Genomic DNA, 14770 nt, shown 5'->3' with positions numbered 1-14770 from the left:
CGATTGGGCTGTTAGTGGATATAACAGACCCGGTTTCCATCACTTGATCAGATCTGAGTTTGTGAGCATTTCTGTGTCTGGCTCCGCAGCTGCGGCGGAGGCTGGCGGGGCGCGGTGGCTGGTGTTAAGACAAGGCTATGAGGTATTGTTTTGGGTTTATACTATAATCCAAATACACAGCGTCTGGCTCGTGGGCCGGGACAGATGTCACGGTACTTGGCGCATCAGCTGGATTGGAGCGTGTCTGCTCCGGCTGCTGTGTCATGATCTGGCGCCTCTTGTAAGTGGAATGGTGTTTCGGGGACTCCTCTTGGCCTCTGGACAGCATGACCTGTGCTGGCGGTTTGGAGGTGAGTGTTGGAGGTGAACCCGACCACCGCTGGCGCAAGTGGGCGTGTAGTCACGCCTGCAGCCTGTAGTGACGGGGCCCACCACGTGCCAGTCTGCACTCAGGCGCACATGCCTGGAAGCTCGCGCGGAGCTCTCCAGGCGGCAGGGTTCCCAACACCTGCGTCTCTCTCTGTGGCCAGGTGCCTTATAGTCCCAGCCTGGTTACCCTTCATGCAGTATTTTCTCACCGTGGGTGCAAGCACAGGGCAGGAGTGACCGAAACCACTGTTCATCTTCTGATCAGGAGTGAGGGTGGCCTCTGACGATGGTTAAGGAAGCTCAGCGTGCCCAGCTTTGCTGACTGGCACAGGCTGAGCAGTCCTGGGTTGAAGACTGTGCAAGTGTGTGTGGATGAGGACCGGGACTTGGAGGACTGTCGTTTCAATGCTGTCTTTATTACTAGCACTCTATTTTCAAGTCCGGGATATGATGATGGACGACCGAGAGGCTGAGATTGGCATAGGGGGCCGGTCCCTCCCGTGTCCCCGCACCGAGCTCGGGCGGCCTGATCACCCTGCTTCCTCCTGGACAGGCCTCACGCGGCATTACATAATTTCCACTCCCTTCAGAGAAAAGAGGATTTCCTCCAGCCTATTTTCAGCAGAGGATTAGGGACAGTGAGGTCCTGCCATCAGGTTGTCATCTAGGTATTTGTGGTTTTCAAGAGGATCTCAGAAACTTACCCACTAACATCAAGTTTTAAAAGCTTGGAATTAATTTGAAATTATTACATGAATGAATTGTAGGATGATGAACATTACGGAAGATGTGTGATTTGCGGGTGAGTCAGGCTAGGCTTACAGTGCCTGGAAGTGACTGGTAACTACACGCATATGCGGTAACTAGCGACCTTCTCTCTTTAGAATGTGTGGTGTTTCCATGCAGATGGCGTGAGCGAGCCACGAAGAGATGAGGGAACCGTGCAGTGCTGCTTGTAGCACTGCTGTAAGATCTGCCGTTGGCGCGGACCCGAGCGGCGTGTGTGAAGACGCGTGGAGGTCGTGTGGCCGGCCTGTCCTCGTTCCTGCATGCCGGCTGGTGCCTTCTCTGGCGTCCTGTGGGAGGACGCGAGGGGCGAGCCGCGCATTGGAGATTTGTGTCAGCAAAGCGTTATGATTCTTAGGAAAAGAAAAGTTTGTGGCGTACTTAGCACCCTTGTCAAGTTGAAGGAGTTCCCTCTATCCCTGGCTTAAGTGTTTCTTTTTTTCTTTTCTTCCTTCCTTTTTTATTTATTTATTATTATTTTTAGTAGACTGGGCATGGAGCCCAACGCAGGGCCCAAATTCAGAACCCTGAGATCGAGACCTGAGCTGAATCAGGAGTCGGATGCTTCACCGACTGAGCCCCCCACGTGCCCCCTTCTCATTCTTTTTTAATCATGAGAGGGTGTCGGATTTTGTCAATGCCTTTTCTAGGTCAATGGAGATGAGCACGTGGTTTTGTCTATTACCCCATTAAAGTGATGTGTGAGAGTGGTTTTTGAATGCTGAGCCAGTCCTGCGTTCTTGGGCGGTACCCCACTCGGTCACGGTCTATGATCCTTGTCCACCGTTCCTGGATTCGGTTTGCGAGTGTTTTGCTGAGGATTCTTGCGTTTACATTCATGAAGAATTGATATGCTTCTGGTCTGTAGTTCCCTCGGGGTCACAGCCTTACTGGTTTGTGTGTCAGAATAACACTGGCTCCATGGAAGGAGTTAGGAAGTGTCTCTCGCTCTCTCTCGCCCTCTCTCTTAGGAAGAGTCTGTGAAGGATCAGTATTGATTCTTCTTCAAGTGTTTGGTTGAACGCACCGTGAAGTCATGTGAGCCTAGGCCCTTCTTTGCAGAAAAAGTTCGAATGACTAAATCTCTTTAATTATGATAAGTCAATTCAGATTTTCCATTATTTCATTTTCAATAGTTTCTGTTTTTCTAGGAATCTGAGTTATCCAGCTTGTTGGCAGAAACGTCTGTCTTCTACTGATCCTGTTGTTTTCACAAAGTGAAAGGAACGTGGGCTCCATGTTTTCTGAGAGCGGCGTCTCGGCCTCCTCTCCCTTCTCTTGCCGAACGTGTCTCTTTCCTTTGCCTCGTGTCTCCGTCCTGTTTAATTCACCGCTGCCTCAGCGCAGAGCTTTGCTGGGGGAGGGCCCCGCTCAGGGCTCACGGGCTCAGATCTGGCCTCCAGATTTGGAGAGCTAGCATACGCGGACCCCATCCCGCATTGGGCTTTGGCCGTCGGTCTGCTGGGCCTCTTGGTTTGGAACTCGGCTGCTTTAGGCCTGTTTTCAAGGCCATCAGGTGTCGTCCCCCCACGGTTTTTACACACACACTGATACCAGGTGGGTTTTTTGCGGGTGATGGTTTCACTTGCTCACATTTCGAGGGCTGGAGAAAGACCTTGTCCCTTGGTTTTGCTGTAGATGTCCGCGGGCTTGGGGAGCAAATTGCTTAAGTTCTTTGAGCCACAGCTTCCTTCTTGTAAATGGGGTAATACATACAGAGAAGGTGGCCGTGAGAAGTGTCTGCATAGGCAGGGTGTCCTTCAATCCAGCGTCCCCCTCAATGTGGAACTGCCACAGCTTAAACATTGTGTAATCAAACTCTCTACTTAATTTGTAAGTTAAGTCTGTGCTAAAGTACTTTTGAATCCACTGAAAAGATGTACAGGTACAAATTAGTTTAGAATTTTAAGGCAGTAATAAAATTAGAAAAATACAAGGCCCCACACACCTGTCTCTCCAGCTGCGCACTGACGTGTGGTTTTCTGGCATAATCCAAGAGCATTCGGCACATCCATTGGCTCAGTCTTAGGGTACAAAAGTGGAGATCAAATTTTAAATTGGAGGTATAAATATTTAACTCTGACAGATTATCCATTAGTTTTTTAATAATAGAAGTAAATCAATTAAATTTGTATTATGTAAGCTGGTGCTTTGTTTGAACTGACTACCTGACCAGCTGTGGTACACTGTTCTGATAGTTTCCTAAGGAACCAAAAATCACATTTTACTCTTCTAATTATGGGGGTATTGATCAAACCTCATTTTGAGTGTCCTATAACCCCAAGCTTCAAAAAGGCGTACGTATGGTGTTATTACAGTTTCAAAGGTGCTCCCATGGTGGGGGAGAAAATCATAAAAAAATAGCTAAACCAAGACACTAATAGATAAACTAATATTAGCTAAACTCATACAAAACAATGGCCAATCTTAATTGGAAAAAAAGGAAGAAAAATAAGTGCTTATCCTGGGTCAAATCTTTTTCCTTTTTTTCTTTTCTTTTAAATATTTTATTTATTTATTTGTCACAGAGAGAGAGAGAGAGCACGAGCAAGGGGAACGGCAGAGGGAGAAGGAGAAGCAGACTCCCTGCTGAGCAGAGAGCCAGGCTCCATCCAGGGACCCTGAGATCATGACCTGAGCTGAAGGCAGACGCTTCACAGACTGAGACACCCAGGCGCCCCCTGCCTGGGTCAAAGTTCTTGAAACAACGAGAAAACGTTTGTGTTCCCGGTGTAACAATGTCTGGCTCTGCTCTCTGAAGGTAAGTCAAGCTCCCGTGTAGCAAATTCTCTTTGAAAGAAAATCACTGGATGCATTAAACAGAAACCAACAGAGGATCTCACGTAGCCTATGACAGTGGTTCTCAACTAGGGCTGAGTCTCTCTTCAGGGGACATTTGGCAACACCTGGAAACATTTCCGACCCTCGTGACTGGGGGTGCTACCGGCATGCAGCGGGGTGCCCCGAGATATCCCCCACTGCACAGGACAGCCCCCACAACAAGACGTTCTCTGGTCCGAAAAGTCACTTGTGTTGAGGATGAGACCCCGTGGCTCCTGGCGATCTCCCAGGTCCGAGTGGCCTCAGGGACCTGAGTGAGACATGGGATGATTTCGTCTCGGGGCATTTGCCCACCTCAGAGGCCAGACAGTAACCGCCAGCAGAACTGTGGGCAAGGTGGTGGGTGTGACATCACCAGGATTCATGGACACTGCTGACAATTAACAGTGCTGTCCGTCCCCCCGACTTATTGGACAGTCTCACTTCTTTTTTTTTAAAGATTTTATTTATTTATTCAACAGAGATAGAGACAGCCAGCGAGAGAGGGAACACATGCAGGGGGAGTGGGAGAGGAAGAAACAGGCTCATAGCAGAGGAACCTGATGTGGGGCTCGATCCCAGAACGCCGGGATCACGCCCTGAGCCGAAGGCAGACGCTTAACCGCTGTGCCACCCAGGCGCCCCTGGACAGTCTCACTTCTGAACTTTTATTTCATTTTTTAAGATTTTATTTATTTACTAGAGAGAGAGGGTTGGGGGAGGGGCAGAGGGAGAGAGAATCTCAAGCAGGCTCAGCTGAGAGCGGAGTCCAACGCAGGGTTCGATCTCACAACCCTGAGAGCTTGACCTGAGCTGAAACCGAGAGACAGACGCTTCACCGACTGAGCCACCCAGCCGCCCCTTGTTTTCTCGTTCATATTTCTTTGAGTGGGAATTTGGGCACCACCTAGGTTTCTAAAAAGTTGTGCAGGTGGGTGGACCACATCACACATGAGTCTCATTGCACGACAGTGGCGATGGCGTTGGACACAGGGCTGCTCTGAAATGTGGAGAGCCTCCCCCCCAGTACAGCGCCCTCTCCTGAGTCCTGCGCTGCCCCCAGCCGGGCGGTCAGGACAGCAGAGGGGCCAGGACAGCAGGGGTGGGGGGCCGCGGGCTCCAGGAAAGGGAAGGGTGGGGCCCAGGATGGCAGGGCTGGGGGGGCAGGGATAAAGGAGGAGAGATCACCAGCACTATTCAGCATCGCCTCCTTTGCTGTCACAGTGTAGTTACTTTCAGACAAAATGTCGGTTAAATACAACTCATACCACGTTTTCACTTGTTTCCAAGTGTGAAATACGTTGTCTCGAACTAGTGCCTCGGTCCCCAGGTGGGGTCCCCATACTTCCGCCCTGTGCGGGGTGTATCCGGGTGAACACACGAGATGTACAGGAAGCTCCATACACCCCCCTCCCTCCTTCTCTTTGTCTTCCTTTCTTTCCAATATGGCAACAAGTTATCAACTTTCCACTTAATTTCCACCAGCTCTGACTAATTCCCATCAAGGTACCCGAAGGAAAACTGTTCATTGAGGGGAGAAGGATGTCTGAAAATTTATTCCTCTTAACTTCATTCTTTCAAACAGAAGTTTAAGAGAAAAAAACCTAAAAAACGAAGCACACTGGCGTTTGCAAACCTAACTTCTGAGGTTGCTTGCCAGTGCCCTAAATCATTTCACACGGGAAATGAAACCCTCACACAGAAGCCTGGGAGCCCCCAGCACGCGGGCGCCAGTAAGTCAAGGGTGAAGCTTAGTCAGTGTTTGAGTCCCGCCAATGCACATTCCAAGAAGCACTCACCACTATTAATACCCGAACGACAGCGGGGTTTGGTGCGGCCCCTTCCAGGCTAGCGGGACGCATCTCAGGGGACAGGTGGGGACTGCAAGTTACCAGCGCCCTCCTTGGGGGGATGGTCCTATAGGGCGCAGGGAGGAGCAGCTGTGGTAGGCGACACTGAGGCACGTCACCTGGAGTCAGCCCAGGGCCCCCGGGGCTGTGACTGGAGGACCTGGGTCATGGGGGTTGTGACTGGAAGACCCAGGGTCTCAGGGGTTGGAACACTGGGACTTTCCTGGTTTCACATGAAGTCCATCCCCTGGGAGATCCCTCAGTGTGAGACCAGTGGGGACATCAATTGACCTTTGTTGCTAAGTTCCTAGCAAGCAGACTCCCCTCCAAACCTAAGGCCTGTCCCCCTGCCCTTCCCCTCTACCCACTGTGTCTCCAGGTCAACATCATGTCTTTGGCGCTAGTGAGGATGCGGGGTCTCAGTGCCAGGACAGGATTTCGGAGCTGTGGTGTGAGGACCGTGGGGGTGTCAGGGGACAGGACAGTCAGGTTGGGAGAAGAGGGGTCGGCAGAACCAGGGCACAGTTCTGTCACTGAGCAAATGCCCAGGGTGTCCTCCTGCTTCGTTTTCTGCAAGGAAGGCAGCGCCCTGCAAGGCCCAGAGGGTTTGTGCGATGTTAAATGGAACAGTGCCTGGAAAGCACTTCTCTTAGCGCTTGGCACGTACCGGTCCTCGGCGCATGCCGTCCAGAATCATCACAACTCCCTTCTCAGTGGAGCCCAGGGAAGGTCTGTGTCCTGTGCACTTCCCACCTAGCAGACATGCATCTCGTTCCCACCCTTGACATAAAACACTTGCGTTTGAACTGCCAACAGATGGGGCACCTGGGTGGCTCAGTTGTTAAGTATCTGACTCTGGGTCTCAGCTCAGGTCCCGATCTCAGGGTCCTGAGTTCAAGCCCTGCATTGGGCTCCATGTTGGGTGTGGAGCCTACTTTAAAAAAAATTGCTGACTGGGAGACAGTAATTCCCTGCCTCCCTGACCTGTGAGGACTGGCACTTCTTAGATCTGTAATGAAGCCCCACTTTCTCTTAATAGCACAGGAGGACTTGCTTGTCTTCCTGTCGAGATGGAAGGTGAGGGTGGGGAGAGAGGGCCGTGGCAAAAGTAGGGCCAGAGCCCTCTCCAGGAAGGCTCTCCCTTGGTGGGAACCCCACAACCTCAGGGGAGAACCGGGGAGACCGGCCTCCTGTCCCGCACCTGGTGTGGGTTCCGGGGTCCCGGGGTCACGGCACCCCCTTCCTGCGGCGGGTCTTTCCTCAAGCCGGTGTGGGTGGAAGCAGAACACGTAACTGCGTAGTTTCAGCCCCGACGAAGAAGGCCTGCTGCTGTTGTCGTCACGACTCAGCGAGGACATCGATTGGCGGGCACGGCGCTGCCCCAAGTACAGTGCCTGGTGCCGGAGCAAGAAGCTGTTTCCCTCGACCTTGATGCCTGCGAGTAATTTACTAGAACTGTGTACAGCACCTGTGTGACTTCAGGAATGTGCTGAACGTAAAGCTGCCAGCTGTCCCCTGGGCGTGGAAACAATGCAGGAACGCGACCCGGGTTGTCAGGGTCAGACCCTGAGAGCAACACGCACGCCTCGGGCTGACACGGCGTAGGGCAAGCTCTTCCATGTGAACGATCTCACAGCGCCCTGCGGCCGTGGCTGGGGCGCGTCTCCACTTTTCACGGGGCAGAAGAGGGGCCCGGGCGGCTGGGTGCGCACGGCGGGCGGGGGGCCTGGCATGGTCGGGCCTCCGTCGTGCGCCGGGAGCCTACAGGAGCCTGCCTGCGCGTAGGCACGGAGAGGCGGGTCAGATGGCGGCTGCGAGGGAGTCCGACGGGTTTGCTTGCTCTCCGGATTGCGACGTGACTGTGCTCAGACCGCCCGCGCTCGAGTCATCTCACATGAACGTGAGAAGACCGGTATCTTTCCCAGGATTCTTGCGAGGACGGTCTGAGGAGGCAGATAAGAAACTATCTGACGTGTATGAGGGCGTAACAACGACGAGAGAGAGCAGATGACGGGAATAAGTCTCCGTGAACAATTCTAGTCCACGGCGAATCGAGACCATGTCAAGTCCAAGCTGCAGTGATCCCAAATAAGGCTGCTCTGAAAATGGAAAGGAGGCAAGTACGGACTCAGACGTCTCCCGCTCTGCACCCAGAGCCTCCTACTTAACAGACTTCCGAGCCTCCCGTGCTTCCCACAGAAACACACAACGGAAAACGATTCAGTTGCATTTGGTCGTCATTCACAAAATGCCTGCTTCTGTCTGGCTGTATTCTTCTTTATACTAATGAAAAGATCCTTTTTCAGCTTGGAAAACTTGGAAGTAAGCGTCTTCTGTAGTGTGCGTTCTCAGCGGGCTTGTTGGGTGCACAACCCCAGACACGTCCCTGGCGGGGCCTCCCTGGAGGCCGGTCCGCAGAGGCAGCTTATCTCTAGGCCTGTTGGGCTCTTTGTGTCCTTCCTCTTGTAACAACAGCGCGCATCTCCCTGAGGTTGTGGAAGTCATCGAAGAGGAAAGAGGTGGGAGACAACAGAGCAGCCTGTCCTGTTGGGTAAAAGGGAAGACGTACCAACCAAGAACGGATAGAGGCCCGAGCTGAGCCTCCCACCCTCAGGGTCCGGCAGTGAAGCGAGGGCAGAGGGAAGGCCAGGCTCGCAGGGCGGAGGGTCCTGGGTGCTGCAGGGCTGGTCACAGCTCTGGTGGCTGCTCCAAGGTCCTCCCCGCACCAGTCCCTGCATCGGTCGTCCTCCAGCTCCAGAGGGCAGCCTCAGACGTGAGCGGGCCTGGCAGGTTCGGGGACGGGTGAGGGGTCCTGAGGGGCTCTCGTCCCTCTGAGAGGCTCTACCGTGGACTAATCTTCAAGTCCACTCCTGGAACACCGGGAAGGGGCATCCTGTGGCCACGCCGCTCTGCCAGCTACCCCAGGACACAGCTGGTCCCTCCACGGGTGTTCTCTGAGTGTCCGCCACGTGCAGGGGCCGTGGCCAGGGGCTCCTGAGGACAAAACCGACTCTGCTGTATCTCAGTATCTCTTGGACGGGACTCAGGCCAAGCAGGGACCTTGGGAATAATAAAACTCGTGGGAGCTCCTCCAGAAAGCCTACGTGGGGAGAGCCGTCATGAGTCCAGGTCCAGGTGGCCCTCGGCTGTCCCTTGCAGTCGGCAAGAGCACGCTCCAGCCGGAAGGGTCGTCACCAGATGGCTGGACCGGCCCAGGCCGGCTCCTGGCAGGGACAGGAGGGCATGCGGGCCTCTCTTTCGCTGAACCCACTCCTTCCTGCGCGGCTGGGAGAAGGGAGACCGGCAGGAGAGAGAAGGGGGAGGGGACCGTGCCCCACGCATCGGGAGGAGCCAGGGAACAGCGGTTTCGGAACTGAATGAGGGGAACCAAGGGTGGGGAACTTAGAGGCTGCAGAGTGGGGGGGGACCCTCCCTCCTGGACGGGAGACGCTCGGAGAGACGAACATTATTTCTCTCTGCTTCGACGGTCTTGGCAGACTTGGAACCCTCTCCCGGCTGAGGGAGGCTGTGAAGTCACCGTTCTCCTCTCTGGGCCGGTCACCGTCCCAGAATGAAAATAATAGAGATGGGTATCAAGTGAGTCTTGACAGCTTCTCTCTGCATAGCTTGCCTCCCCAAACCCCTGATCCCGCTGCCTGATGCACGCCAGTGTGCACACGTGTGTGTGTGCCTTCTGTGTCCACACCGTTCTGCAACTTGCTTTCTCAATAGAGCGTCTCGCACGATGCTCTGTCCACGCGAGGAGCTCTACGACATGCGTTTCTGAACAGCCGGGTGGAACTCAATTCCTCGGCTGCACTGTGTTCGTGTGTCCATTCTGCTGGTGAGAGATGCTCTTACTGTATTCATGTCTTGTTACAGAAAACTGCAGCGTGAACCTTTACTCGTGTCTACACTGTGCGTCTGCGGGTAAAGGTCTCGGACGGGATCGAGAGTGTGCCTTTGACTCCTGTCCCCAGACTGGTCCCCAGAAGACTGCAGTCACGTGAGCACCCCGTCCCTAACTGCCCCTCTCAGCTTCAGGGGTGTGACGTGCCGCGCAATCCTTCCTCCGCCTCCTCCTCGTGCCCAGCCCGCAGCCTGTATCCCTCCTTCTTTCCGTTCTGGGGCTGACCCATAGCCCCTCGCGTGAATGGACTGCGTGATACTTCTCCATACTCATCAGTGGGTGGACAGTTGCGCTGCTTCCACCTTTTTGGCTACGATGAACACCGCTTCAGGACCATGAGCGTACGGGTTTTCATCTCTCTTGGGGGCACACGCGGGGTGGTGCTGCTGGGTCCCACGGAAGCTCCACGCTGAGCGTCGCGGTGCGTCCCCAGCGGTCATCTGTGACGGCTCCGATTTCCCCGCGCCCTTGCCGACATTTGTCCTCTCTCTGCTCTCTTACATCCTTCCCAGTGGGTGTCAAGTGGTATCGATTTCAGGTTCCCTGACGACGGCGGATGTCGGGCATCTGGGCCTGTGCTTATTGGCCATTTGAGTGTCTCCTTTGAAGAAATGTCTGTTCAGACCTACTTCCTTTTACAGAATGGGTTGCTTTTTTGTTGTTGAATTGTGAGGGCTCTTTACATATTCCAGACGTAGTTTCCTCATCAGATTCATGATTGCAGTATGTTCTCCCATTCCGCGGGCTGTCTTTCTGCTTTCTTGGTGGTTATCATTCGCAACACAAAGTTCGCTATTGACGAGGCCCGATTCATCTGCGTTTTCACCGGTTGCTTACGCGTTTGCTGTCAGATTTGGCAAATCATTGCCTAATTCTAAATTTCAGGTCATGAAATGTCAAAGGGCAGACATAATATCTGTCTTGTTTACTATCCCCAAACTTGGCAGTGCTTACTCATCATAGGTTCTCAAGAAGTGTTTGTTGAATGAACACGGTGCCGCAGAACCCTCGGGCCCAGGCTTGTCTCTGGTCGAAACCCCTCACCCTGACAGCCTATCCCACGCTGCTCAGCATTTGAGGTTTGAAGGTGTTTGAAGATGACCCCCCTAATTTATGCCATTGAGCTTCTTGCTCAATGAAGTTAAGGCATTAAAGACCGCGGAGCTGTGACCCAGCGGCTGTAACACATGTGAGCCTGAGCCTGAGTTGACCCCACGAACAATATATTAGCCTGAACGATGTGAAATTGCCCTATTTGACCCATTTTACCTATAAAAATGGCAGCTGAATATTGTTAAACATAAACAATTTGAATTAGAGTCAACGTAAGAGAATGAAAATGAATTTAATTAAACATTTCGTTTGAAACTCCCCTTCTTTTCCTCCTTGTTTTTTTTTGTGATTTTATCTTTTTCTCGATTCCCCTCCAGGCAAGAGGGCACTTCCTGGGCCAGCTCCCTGCGCCCACCGTGGAAGGATGCGGAGTCCCTGCACTGTCTCTGCTCTTCTCTCCCCTGCAGGTGGGGCAGGGTGACCACCAGCAGACACGTGCTGGGCTGACGCTACCTGGTGCCTCCATCTCCAATTTGAGCCCTCATCGCCTCCTTCCCAGGTGACCAGAGATGGTGGATCTCATGCGAGTGGCCAGACCTGCCGGTGGCCTGACAGGAGCAGGTGCGGCCGGCCTCATCCCGTGCCGTCTCGCAGCAGACAAGCTGGAAGTGAGCTCTCGTGTTTCCCACTGAAGGTCTGGTTGTTTGCAGCCTGGAGACAGTCCTGTTCATGGGCTCCAAATTCCCTTTTGTTCTAAGACAAGAGCAGATCTTCAAAGCTGAAAGCAGGTCTGCCAGACTCATAAAAGTTCCCTGGTATTTCCTGCATGAGATTCTCCCAGACAGCTCAAGAGAGCCCACGGGCCCCTGAGCACCTGGCGTCAGGCAGGGACCAGGGGGCAGGAGACGTGTCGTACTCAGCAAACCAGCATCCCCGAGGGAAGTTCTACGTCAATGTGACGTGTATGTCACATACACTAATCGACTGGGAAGAGGAATTTCTCTGGGTCAGTTTTTCTTGAGTGCTTGCAGTACTTTGCTGTTACTGGAGACTTGACTACTGGACTGATGGGGGGTTTTCCTTTCCTTTCATTTGACTAAATACACTCTCTCATCTTCTAAGTCAGATCTGAGACGCGTCCTGGGTGGTACGTGATGCATTATTCATAAAGAGCTGGTGGAAGTATGAAAATGGAAGTTAGACACTTTCTTTAGAAATTCCACTTACGGTTGAGTGGGGGGCAGTGCCCTGCCAGCTGCCTCTTTTAAGCACCTGCCACGTCCCTGCCACGTCCCTGCCACGTCCCTGCCACGCCCCAGGAGTCAGGTTGTCTCCAGGTGACTTCAGCCGGATGACGCACGGCACGCATTCTTCAGCTAATGCAAGCCCGCAGGTGGTCCCACGGCGCTGTTTGGGGAGATGTGGCCTCTGCGTTTCTCTCTGTGCGAGGCGGCGTTTCTCCCATGGCGGACCTTGGCTGCTCCAGCTGCAGTGAGAACTAGAGGTTATCCGTCCCTCTGTCCCGCCTACAAATGGGGACACTGAGCCGCGGCAGTCCGGAAAGTTCGACCTGGCCACATTATGGAGAAAATCTGTTCTGAGCGATGGTGTTCTACCTCGGAGATTTTTGTTTGCTTGCTTGCTTTTTATTCCTTGACATATTCCCCATGATCTCTCGATGGGCTGGGGGCTGAGGTCACAGAGGGATCGACCTGAAACACGGTGGGGGGCCGCAGGGAGTCGGCGGGACTTTGCGTGGCTGAGTCGGGCAGAGAAGATGAGCACGAAGTCAATTATTCGCCACGAAGGAGAGAGAGCGAGGCGCCTGAGGTCGGACTTTGTCAGGATGAGCGAAAGGAGAGCAGCACTTGGGAGGAGAGCACTCGCCCAAGAGGAGTTATGTCAAATTCCTGCTTCGTGATGAGAAGTGTGACTGCTCACCCCACTGCCCCTGTACGAGTGGTTCTCAATGAGCCTGATGGCTGGTCTGTTCGTGGGGAGGGGATGGTGCCACGGGCGGGCGTGACTCGGGGGCGTCAGGAAGGCTGGCCTGGGTCACCAGAGGGACACAGCCCGCTCACATTTCTCGTTTTCCCCCGAGGCACGTGAGGTGGGATAATGGCCACCAGGCCTTCTCACAGCAGCTGGCAGGGGGCCACGGCAGTGAAGACTTCCACTCCAGAGGGAAGTGCGCGTCCCAGAGCGTTCCAGAAGCCGAGGCTGGCTGCTCTGAGAGCCCACGTGGCCCTGGTCCACTCGAGCCTCTCCCAGTGTCGCCGCGGAGCGTGGGAATTCAGAGGTTCTGTGACCACACAAACACCACTCGCTTGGAGACCCGGCGAACCCCCGAGTGTGATCCCAAGCCCAGGGCTCCTGTCCTTCCGTGACCCTTCAGCTGCCACCACAAAAGACCGAAAGAGCCCGTGATGTTTCCAAGGAGCGCCAACTGACAGCACAGAGCGGCAGGCACGACCAACGCGGCTCAGATGATGGGGGGGGAAGAATGGAAGGTGGCTTTCCTGGGTCTCCTGGCCTAACGCACCAGCACGAACCCCGAAGCCCCACAGCTGAGTGTCTGAGCCACCTCGATCCTGAAACTCGTGAATCTGGAGCCGCAGACCCAGACGGAAAGCAGAGCGCCCAGGGGTCTTTCTGCTCCCCTGCCCCTGCCCCAGGTGAAGGCCTGCTGCCAGGCCCTCCGCTCCTTGTGAGGCCCTGATGGGCACGCCGCTCACCACCCCCTCGCCATGCAAGTGCGTATCCCTGTCACCCGTTCCCAGCGCTGGATTAGTCTAATCTCCCGTGATGAGGTGGCAGGCAGTTACCGTCAGCCCCCCGGCCCCGCACCTTTGTCCAGCGTGCCGAATCCCCGTGAGAACTCGGCTGGCTGCCTGCCCCGTGCCTTCTAAGGCGGGAGCTGGCCTTAGCCTGCTGTGTTTGCCACGAAACGGACAAAGGGACAAGGGAAGCAGGAAAGGTCGGGATCCCTCTCCGTCCCAGGGATGGAATGAGGAAGTCTCTTTGCAAATGTAATGGAGACAAAGCAAAGCACAAAAACACCCGGTGAGTAATCCAGAGCTCTTCCTGTTGGCAAATCCTTTACATAAGATTATTTTTACCAACGGAGCAGGTAAATCAGTCATTTGATCAGGCCTGTGAGAATCAGGTAAGACCCCAAGAAACACTCCTGCCTCCGCCCGTCGGAAGCTCAGGGCCAAGGAACTGCCTGAGCTGCTCTCCTGCCGGGTTTGGATTCAAGTTCTCAGTGTGACGCTCTGGTTGGACGTCTCGGAAGAGGCGGGAACACAAAATGAGGCCAGTATTTCTGGTTCAGCACCTGTGGGGACCACATGGGCACGATTTCCTGTCGTAGAAACACCTGGGAGCTGAGTTCACTGCCCTGGGATGACGTTCGGAACACCGAGCAGTGGAAGCAAAAGGCCACAGGGATCAGCACAGGCTCACGCGTGTCCCAGGTACTCGTGCGGTGCTCCGATGACGCCGGACATGCTGGACAGGGCTGCTTCACAGACTCTAGAACAATCCTGGGACCATCTTCCTGCTGAGGGAAGACCCACTCTGGTCCCTTTTCGCCCCAAGAAGAGGTGTGCCGAAGGGCTCTTGCCTTGGGGGTATGAAGTAGAGACGACGGCGGCCAGTCTCTTCCTAGTCCTCCCTCACCAGGTGAAGACGCCTGAGCCGAGCCCTTTTGCAAGAGCTTGTGGCGCTCAGGGAGAAACAGGACGACATTCAGGCCCGAGGGGGGTGGATTAATTATTAAACAGCCTCACGCAATCAATACAATATTGCTGCTGTGTTTCCTTGTAGATATTTCTGGAGCTCGCTTCAATATTTAATTCAACCCCAACCTGTAGGTCATTAGAAAATGTATATTCCAGGGTTACCACAAGCTACTGCTCGTGTCATACGGTCACACCGCAGAAGGACGGACGGACGTTCCGGGCGCAGATTGTGGGTCTGG

Source organism: Ursus maritimus, unplaced genomic scaffold (genome assembly GCF_017311325.1).
Source record: "Ursus maritimus isolate PB19 unplaced genomic scaffold, ASM1731132v1 scaffold_10, whole genome shotgun sequence".
Lineage (NCBI taxonomy): Eukaryota > Metazoa > Chordata > Mammalia > Carnivora > Ursidae > Ursus > Ursus maritimus.
Note: the sequence above shows the minus strand (reverse complement) of the source record.